The sequence below is a fragment of the Camponotus vicinus genome, unplaced genomic scaffold, assembly GCF_025532165.1.
Source record: "Camponotus vicinus isolate PSW18456_S1 unplaced genomic scaffold, iyCamVici1.0 SCAF_13, whole genome shotgun sequence".
Classification (NCBI taxonomy): domain Eukaryota; kingdom Metazoa; phylum Arthropoda; class Insecta; order Hymenoptera; family Formicidae; genus Camponotus; species Camponotus vicinus.
In genome coordinates, this window is record NW_028141949.1 from 7527899 (window position 1) to 7538876 (window position 10978).

At 36.9% G+C, this 10978-nt stretch overlaps 1 long non-coding RNA gene across 1 annotated transcript; it reads right to left on the minus strand.

The window, feature by feature from the left end:
- Positions 1-1755: 1755 nt before the first annotated feature.
- Positions 1756-3233, minus strand: LOC145964220 (uncharacterized). Its single transcript, XR_014436372.1, has 3 exons — positions 3106-3233; positions 2420-2609; positions 1756-2356 (listed from the first exon to the last, which is right to left on the minus strand). It is a non-coding gene; the product is annotated as an uncharacterized LOC145964220 (long non-coding RNA).
- Between the last annotated feature and the right edge of the window lie 7745 nt (positions 3234-10978).

Genomic DNA, 10978 nt, shown 5'->3' on the forward strand with positions numbered 1-10978 from the left:
GGAAGGAGATGAATTGTTGCGTAATGAAAGTCGCAATAAAGAGACAAAATAATGTCTTAATGATTCAAAAGATAAATGTTAAATAAAATAATATTACAGAGATTAATATCGATGCAATCGAAAAAATTTTCATATACAATTTACTTTTTAATATTCCTTTTTAAATTATTGAATTCTTCGATTCGATTGATGAGCTAATATCGTATCTATCATGTTGATAAAATATCTAGAATGAATTTCTGGGGAAAGAATTGTTTATTTTGAAAATAATTTAGTTCCAAGACATGGAAGGAGATTAATTGTTGCGTAATAAAAGTCGCAATAAAAAGACAAAAAGTGTGTTAATGATTCGAAAGATTAATGTTAAATAAAATAATATTACAGAGATTAATATCGATGCAATCAAAAAAATTTTCATATACAATTTACTTTTTAATATTCCTTTTTAAATTATTGAATTCTTCGATTCGATTGATGAGCTAATATCGTATCTATCATGTTGATAAAATATCTGGAATGAATTTTTGAGGAATTGTTTATTTTGAAAATAATTTAGTTCCAAGACATGGAAGGAGATGAATTGTTGCGTAATGAAAGTCGCAATAAAGAGACAAAATAATGTCTTAATGATTCGAAAGATAAATGTTAAATAAAATAATATTACAGAGATTAATATCGATGCAATCGAAAAAATTTTCATATACAATTTACTTTTTAATATTCCTTTTTAAATTATTGAATTCTTCGATTCGATTGATGAGCTAATATCGTATCTATCATGTTGATAAAATATCTAGAATGAATTTCTGGGGAAAGAATTGTTTATTTTGAAAATAATTTAGTTCCAAGACATGGAAGGAGATTTATTGTTGCGTAATAAAAGTCGCAATAAAAAGACAAAATAGTGTGTTAATGATTCGAAAGATTAATGTTAATTAAGATAATATTACAGAGATTAATGCTAGCGAATGCTGAATGTAATATACTTTTAGGCCATTGCTTAATGCGTGGTACACGTGCTTTATTCTCGGACCACCAGCGTTTCGCGGCATCATTGCAGATGCCTTGATACTTAACGATACGCGAACCGTTGACTCAACGTAACACGTGCCGGTAATAGCGATAATTACTTATTTACTGGCAGTGCCATTCTAAAGATTCAGCGATGTTCAATAGAGCCGCTCGTGTCTTTCTGCGCGTGAAAGCCTTTGAATAATAATTATCGGAGCATTAATACAAATTACTGTTCGTATTCTCGTGTACGATATGTAGCCGGGTCGGTGAATTATTCAAGTTGTATCGGAGCAAAATCACGACGGGTTAGTTTGGCCGGGCCGCTCGTGTCGCAAATCGATTTCGAACGGCTGGAACCGCGGCGAATTATTAGAAATCCCGCCGCTTTAATGAGATGTCAATATTAATGGACGGACGATCATTCACTAGTTAAGTAACTTACATAAGCAATCTTCGCTTAATGTCGATGTAGAAGTTATGCCGAAAGTTTAAGTATAGATTATCAAGTCAGATATAACGCGCGCGCGTCGAAAGATTAATTAACGCTGTCGTGACTTATTCGTTATGACTGACATTAAATCCGAATATAATGTTATATCAATAATATAACGAACGTAAAAACGAAACATAAAAAAAAGATAACGATGATTTCGCGTAAGAATTTAATTTAATTCGTATAAAAGAAATAATTGCAGAAAGTTTTTAATAACATTAGTAATAATGATAAATAAATTATCGGCGTATAATTTATATTAATTCTATAATTATGCTAATATAATTACATATACTATTAATTACTTAATTACGTGCGGTATTAATTGCATGCAATTACACGTAATTTGCAGCTTATTTAATTATCGTGTTTATCGACTTTTACGGTTCAGGGAGAATCATCTTGGGCGCACAATAGGACGTACGTTCAACGGCAATTGCCGACCTCTCTCCACCTCGACTACCGGTAGTAACCGAGATGAGGTCGGAGTCAAGCTCGCGGTTTACTGACAGTCACTGCACCGGTCTGTGATATACCGAGCAATCGTGAGGTCTCTTGGCGTACACGACACGTACAGCTCGCACACGTAGATACGTCTAGGATCACGCAAAGAGCAGGGCCGCGATCGCGATCGCGGAACTTGTAATCGCGGACCTCTCTCTTCTCTCGCTTCCATTGTCGACGCATACTTAAGTGTGCACGTCTCTTCTTTACCGCCATTATAGCCGAGCGTATTCGCTGCCGCTGCGTGTCGATTTTGCGTAGAAATCCGCCTATGATAATCGCGCGTGGAAGGTCGAGGAATCCTCTGACAACCTTCCTCTTTCATCCCGACGCTGCCGTAATAATCTGTCAAAACCGCGCGGCGGTGTAATTTCCAACGACGCGACAACCATGCGGTCATTAGCTTACAGATTAGGCTATTCGCGTCTCGTGCCTTCGCAGTTGCAGCCCTGCGCGAGAATCCGAGATCTACTCTGCCTCTCCTCCTGCGTCCGTGACTTCCACCTGCGTCTCGGTGACTTACACTGTTGCTCGCGCGGGATAGTTTGCAAGCATGACGAAGCTTCGCCGGCGAATCGTTAGTCGAGTATTCTCTATTCTGTAAGAATATACAGCGGGAACTAGAGAAGGAAAACGGATAAGAGAAAGAGAGGACGGGAGAGCCGGCGACGTTTGCGGTAGCTTTAGAAATTCGACGGAGACCACCAACGATCGCGCGACCAGCGTCACCGCAAGTTGCCCTGACAATGCATCGATTGGAATCAAACACACGCGATGTCCCTAATTTCGATCAGAAATTGTGCGATTTTTTGTGTAGAAAGTGAGTAGTTACGTAGTGTACGATATTCTACTATCTATCACAAATATTTTTCATTATTTAAGTCAGAATAATATGTAAGCTTCGTCTTATATACAAGGTGTCTCGAATTTACATGCCAAAATTTTAGGAGCGTGAGAAGAATCGATAAAGAAAGGTTAGATTCTTAGAGATTTTATTTCGTTTTGGAGAAAATTGCGAAAAGGTTTTCATTTTTTCTTATTTATTTATTGTTTAGGTTAGGTTAGGTTAGGTTTACTTATTTATATTTTCTTACTGAAGATGGCTTCTTACGAAGCCAGACACTAGTCTGACATTTGATGGACCACGAGCTGTTTCTCTCGAGTCAAGGAATCCTCGATAAATGTTATAATTTTAACATTATTTTATATTTTTTGGTAAAAACTGTTTCGGTGAAAACTTGTTTATTTTTTGCGATTTTATTCAAAATAAAATAAAGACGAAAGACTTTAAAGACTTTTTTTTCGTTTATCGATCTTTCACGTGTTTCCGAAGATTTGACATTTAAATTCGGAGCACCTTGTATGTAGCGGAGCAAAAAATCGCGATTAATATCACCGTCGTGTAACCGTCGTTTGAACTTGGGAGCTAATAACCTCGAGACACCGCAGGTGTGACATAGCTCGTCGACTTCTCTCCCATTCTTTTCCACACGCATCACCACCACTGACGCATAAGTGGCGGCGGGCGCGTACGTAGGTCGAGGCCACCGCTAATTTAAATCCCTATTCCCTCTTTCGTGTTTGTCCGCCCTCCCCTCTCCCCTTTCTTCGTAAACACGGGCTGCGGCGGCTCCCGTGCCCCGCGGCTACGCGAAACCGGCCGGGCAAAAAGCTACCAACGGCAACGGTAGCCGGTGCAAATCGGCATGCAAATCGGCGCGTCGCTTTTTCACTTTGTTTATTTACATTTACGTATTCATGTGCACCGGGGGTCCTATGTAAATACGCGCGCATCGCGTATTTATGGCGATCGAACCAGACAGGCGAGCGACCCCGCCGATAAGTGCCTCCTCCCCGATGATCCGTTTTCAAGGAGCCACGCGGAAGGCGACGTCGAGAACGATCGGACGTGAAAGCATCCGAGTAGGCATCGCACCGTAAGCTACATCAGTCGGGTTGACATTGTTGATTGTTTATTCTAGCGATCGAAGAAATTATTTTCCGCAAATAATCGTCTCTTTCTGTAAATAAGATAAATTTTGTTTATTTATTTATTATTAAATTTCATTTATTTTATTTTGCAATATAATATATGTATGTAATGAATATATTATGTTACGTTAGAATATTAATGAAACTTGTATTTTTCTATTATAAAATAATTGTATAGGCTTCACATTGCATGTTCTACGTTTATTTGTAATCATATTTCGATATCATTATTCCATTTCCTTTAATATTATTTTCACGGAAGATTATATTTATTATTAAAGAATAAAATAATGCAATATATACAAAAAAGCTTATGAATATAAGATGAAGAATATATATAGGGTGTTTCTTAATAAGTGTGAAAAATTTTAAGAGATGATTGTCGAAAATTAAGGGAGGTTTTTCATATAAACATATACTTCTACATCCCTCCTTGTGGAGTTACACTCTTCCAAAAATGGAGATAAAAATTAGGTTTTTATTTTTTAGGTTTTTATTATAATTTTGTTTTTGTTCCAATTTTCCCAACATTTACTCTAATTTTATTTTTATTTTAAAATTTAACTTCTCGTAATTCGAAACCTATGCTATTTAGCATCGTGCTGTGCACGATAACGTATTTGATTTTTCTTTCTTGGAAACTACTGATTTTATGAAAAAAATAAAAGAAATAAAAAAGTTTCTAAATAAATCAAACTTTTTAATGCATATTTTTAGATGATCACATTCTGGCCCATTAAAAAGTTCTAATAAATAATTGAATAGGGGTTGCTAGTTTCAACCCTTTATAACAATACAGGAGGCTGAAAAAAATATTAATAAATAACTTTTTACTAGTAGAAAATATCCATCTAATTTCATTTCCTTAACTTGTTCCAAATTTGAGAAAAAAATAATAACCTAATTTTTACCCCCACTTTTGGAGGAGTGTAACTCCACAGGGAAAGATGTAGGAGTATATGTTTATATGAAAAACTCCCCTTAATTTTCGACAAAGAATCATCTCCTAAAATTTGTCGCACTTATTAAGAAACACCCTGTATATAGATAAGTGCAATAGGATTTCGAATTTATTTAGAGAAAAAAATAATATTATTAATGTATGCTTTTTTACAAGACATGGAGATACATTTCATTATTATTCTAATAGAACGCGATAGAGAGGATTTTGATAGAGGAACGTTCCCATCGATAGACGGGAAATCAAAGCAAGAAGAGATCTTCCATCGCCATTATCCTTCGACATTTCGCGAGACGCATTAAATCGCTTCGAGCCGGCGCAATTTATTAAATTGGACTTTCTACAAGCGCAACGCAACGAAACGCGGATTAATTGCAAGTCAGCGTCGATTAGGTGCATCGCGTTTCGCGGATAGAAACCGGTGCCGCACAATCACGGACAGTGGTATCATCGCGCGCGCGCGAGAGAAAGAAGATTAGGGCACGCGAAGAAAGAGGGTACGGGACGGGGAGGCGGAGGGGGAGGTCGGTGGCACGGCACCGGCGTGTTAATCGGAGAATCATAGGACCAACAACGTTATCCCGGTCCGTGGATAACGGCTGGCCAGATGTTGCCGACAACATCGCCACCGAGGAAGTGGCCGCGCGCGTTTCTGACACCTGCCTCGTCATCCTGCCGCTCGCGAAAAGAAGAGGCGAATAGAATCCGCGAGGCGAGGAGGCTCGCGCGGCTCTCCAATTTGTGCCTCATTTGTAGTCGTTTCGATCGGGCGTCGATTGATAATTATATGCGACCGGCGATCGATTTATTTTATCTATTACTCGACGAATTTATAATTTTCTGTGCGCGAGAACGAATCATCAATCAATCGTATTTTAAATTATTGTTACATCTATCAACGGACGCACACGCATACATTCGAGACTTGTCGTTAAATATGTGTAAAGGATTATTTTATCACCATTGTTAATTATTATACTGAAGCGTACTGTCTGTGCAGAAATATGCGCAGGAAGAGGGGTAAAGTGATAAAATAAATTAGCTCGTGCGGTATAATTGACCGCAAGGTGGGTGCACGTATGCGTGAAGATAGACATTCTGATTAATTAGGGCTTAGACCGATTGCTGATATAATACCGCATGATAAGTAAAAACGCCTAAGGATGCTGTTTAAAATTATCAATATAGTGTGTGCAATCTTAATTCTGCATTATCTTCCTCTCATGTATTATGATTATTTTATCAGACTTGATTAGCGAATAAATTCAATTATGGGAGACTACTGTACCTCTCTGTCGCGAGCGAAAAATATTCCTGCGATCGATATTCTGAAAAATCCGTGAAACCGAGGTTGCGCTCATCAACTTTCATATGTGCATCTCCATAAAATTTCACTCGGAGCTTCTCAAATTGCGGCTCGCCCATCTGATCGCGATCAAATCGATCGGGGATTATTTTTCAATAATCGTCGCACGGCTAGGATCCTCCCTTCTCCCTCCTTCCAGCCGCTCGTGTTACGGAAAATTGAATGATGATGAGCCGGCGAAAGGTACTCCTGCTCTCATAGTGGGCCGAACCAATTTACGGCTCATTAAACATGGCCGAGTACCATATTGAAATTGATCCACCTCGAGTGGCTCTGGTTGACGCGATCGCTCCCTCGACTGACCGTCAAGAGAGCCGTCTCTCTTCCTCTTTCTCTCACTTCGACATCTCTCTCTGTCTCTCCCGGCGTGCGGGGTGCGTGTCTAATTTCTGCGTAACTAATTTCTGCCGGTCGGGCCACGCGCCACGGATAGGCTACGATAGCCGATTTAGCACGGCTCAATTTGGCACGCTGCTCGTCGTTAAAGCGCGAAGAGTAAACCGCGGAAATAGTAATAGTTTTGCCTCCTCTCCGAGACAATAGCCGATTCCGCATGTTGTCATCGTGCTACAATGTGGCATCATAGAGAGCTATAATCTATGTTTGGTGGCGGAGAGATTCAACCAACGACAGAGAGAGAGAGATTGATTGATTGATTGATCTTTATTAGCTTTCTCAGCTATTTGTGGTATACAATTTTAAATTACATTAAATAACATTAAATAATATATATTCCTTTAACATTCGTTTAAATGGTTCGATCCTATCACAATGTTTCATTTTGGCTGGTAAATCATTATATAATTTTACTCCTTCATAAAACATACTCTTTTGCGCACTTCTTGTTCTGCGAAATTGTATTGCAATATCTCCGGCCTGTCGCGTTTGTCTTTCACTTACATTTCCTACTATTTCTAATCTATTTCGTAGCTGCTTTGTCAGCAAATTCCTTACAATCTTAAAAATAAATAAACATACATTATAGTATAGTCTCTGTCTTACGGACATGAACTGCAACGCTTGCAGCATATGTTCCACTTTGGTATACCTATCACACTGTAATATAACCCTCATTGCCCGATTTTGCGCTACTTGCAATTTATCCAGCTGTGTTTCTCCCATATCCATTAACAACTTTGCACAATATTCGAAGTGAGGTGCTATGATTGTCTTATATACAATACATCTAGTATATGCCGATATACAATTTCCTATTCCATTTAAAAAACTCGTCTTCTTTCCTATCTTTTTTAACATATAGTCGCAATGATCTTTAAATCGAAGTTTATCATCAATAATTATTCCTAGGTATTTCATTATCTCTACTCGTTCTATCTCAGTTCCGTCCAAGCATTTCAATACAATATTTCCTTTCAGTTCCTTTCTTACACTCCTAACTATCATATATTTCGTTTTTCCTGCATTCATTTTCAATTTATTCCTATTCATCCATTTTTCTACCATATTAAATGCCATATTCATTTCTGACTCTAACTGCTCACTACTTTCACCAGGTACATATATTAATGTATCATCCGCAAACATTTTTATACTACATCCTTCAGGGCAAATTTTAATTATATCATTAATACATACAATAAACAACAAGGGTCCTAGTACAGATCCTTGCGGCACTCCATATTCAGTGGCAATTAATTTAGACCATTTATCGTTGAAACGAACCTGCTGCGTTCTATTATTTAAGTATGATTTTAAACATTCTAAAACCATCCCTTTCATTCCATATTGATATAATTTTTCTATTAATCTTTTTCTATCTATTGTTTCGAAAGCTCGCTTAAGATCCATAAATATTACTCCAACCATTTTTCCTTCGCTAACTATTAATTTCCATTCGTCAACAACAGTTTGAATTGCCGTTTCACACGAATACTGTTTTCTAAAACCTGATTGATGTTCTGTTATAATACTATTAGATTCTAGATACATTTCAATTTGCTTCTTTACCACTAATTCTAACATTTTCTCATATATTGGTAGCATATTAATAGGTCTATATTCACTTGCTTTTTTAACTTTTTCTATTTTTGGAATCGGTATTATCGTTGATGTTTTCCAACTCTCTGGACAGCAACCTTCCCTCAAAGAATTATTTATTACTTCAACAAACTCTTCTTTTATTACATTAAACGTTGACTTTAATACATCGCTAGTTATTCCTTCTTCCGTCCCTTTCTTTTTTGGTAATCTCATAACAATTTCCTCTATAAATCCTCTACATTAATCATCTCAAAGTTTTCTACAATTCCCGTATTGTCAATAGCATAAACAATTCTTCTACCCGTATCTCTAGACTTATCAATATTTATAGATTTCACTATGTTACTAATACTTTGTACGTAATATATGTTGAATTTATCAGCTATATTACATCCGTTAATGTCGTCTATTATCTCAAAATCTATATTATCTATATCTTTTGTACCCCTTGATTCTCCTCTAATTAATTCTTTCAAAGTTTTCCACATTTTCGTAGGGTTTTCTTTATTACTATCTATCATATCTTCATAGTATTCCTTCTTCTTCTCCTGTTCTTTCTCTCCAAGAGAGAGAGAGAGAGAGAGAGAGAGAGAGAGAGAGAGAGAGAGAGAGATCTTTATTAGCTTTCTCAGCTATTTGTAGTATACAATTTTAGATTACATTGAATAATATATATTCTTTTAACATTCGTTTAAACGGTTCGAGAGAGAGAGGGGGAGAGAGAGAGAGAGGGAGAGAGAGAGAGAGAGAGAGTTTTACAAATAATTTCGGAAAATTACAAGACATTGCCCATACAGCACAGAACATTGTTGTTACATTGCAGCAATATTGCGGCAATATTACAATATTGCTGTAATGTTACAATAATGTTCTGTGCTGTATGGGTGTTTGTCGATTGCATATCTGTGGAAAGAAGGTGGATACAGCTTGGAAAGGATGGGAAAGCATATGTTTTTCTCTCTTTAATTGGCGCATATGTATATAGAGATATCAAGTAAGTAACGGAGTTTGGAGTTTAAAGATATAACGGTGATTACGGATTACGTGTATACATGCACGATTGTGCGTCTAATAGTGGCGTTATAGTTGCCGCCTGTTTCAAGATTAACGACTCATCTGAAGTTAACGGAGTTCCGCGAGCGTAATCTCCAAAGTCCAATGTCCTTAAATGTACAATATTACTGGGCTACCGGATGTAAGAGCCATAATGTTTCTCGATCTGCAGGCATAAAGCAGATAATGCATTATAATTTCTGCCTGATCACTTGAATCTCACCGTTAGATCACGGATGAATTGCCAGTTCGTTATTCAATTTTAGTGTATACATTACTTGCACTTCGTAAAACATCATGCGGGATAGTACTTATTATCCAATTATTAAAATGTGATTATAATTGATTTATTTAACAGATACCCATTGAATTTATCTCGCAGTCAAAAGATTGTGTCGGCAGAAATTTTCAAACATCTGTAGTTTGTTATTTTAGAGACACTTATTACACTTGGTATAATAGTTAATAGATCCAAAGAACACAATCGTCCATTAGATACTCTCAATAGACAACAATATTAAGACTTACTGTATGATGCACGTCGGTTTCTCTTTGTTTGAGGTCGTCTTCACGCTTGGCAAGTCGTCGCACACCTTTTTGGCGGGAGATTTCATAGATAACTAAGAGAGCACGGCTACTTTCCAGGCTGCAACGGTCGAAATGCATGAGGTTCGTTGGTATCTACATGAGCAGACTGTAAATAGGGCGCTTCTCCATCGGGTTACCCTCTTCTTTTTCGTGCTTCCACGGCTCGTTACCCACGACTACACCGATCGCGATGAATCAAAGGGTGGCGGCTCTAAATTGCACTGTTATTTATAAATGTTATTGAAATGAGATCCATCGTTATTTAGAAATTAATATGCAGTGCGTTTAATTTTTTTTAATACTTGAAAATAATTTTCACAAAGAGTTTTCTCCTTCCGCTCCCTGTTGGACATTTTGGTTTTTGTTTAGCATAAGAGAGCAATATGTGTCTTTTAATCAGGTCTTTAAATGTGATCCAATTTAAAACGTTTATTGTGCGATAAAGAGGATAAGGCAAGAGAGTGGGAAGTTATTTTATCGCTTTATGTGTATTTTATGTGTCAATTTTCCAGAGCGACTCTTCACCCTTCGATAATTTGTCGAAATATATGGAGAAGTTGGGAGCATTGGATGCCTTTGTACAGGGTGTCCTAGACTACCCGTACACCCTTTTTTTTCAAAAACTAAGCATTTTAGAGAAAAACGTTTTCGACAAAAATTGTATGGTTTTGAGGGGAACATAAGATGGTGTCATTGGTTTGACCTTGGATGGCATCGTTAAGGTGAGGTCAAGGACACCTTTAATTTCTTAAATGGAACCACCTATTTTTTATTGCATATTCTTATAGCTTATGTCGAGAGCTTTCCAAAACACTATAATAAAGTATTTTTGCATCAAGTACTTTTCGAGTTATAAGGCTTGAAATAATTTCTTAATTTTACATAAACCATAAAATATCTAGTAAAATATTCATTTTTCGATTATCTTACCTTAATACTTTTATGTACAAAATAATGAGAGGAATCGATTGGTGTAAAGAAAACACAAAATTGTTTCGAAAAAAAA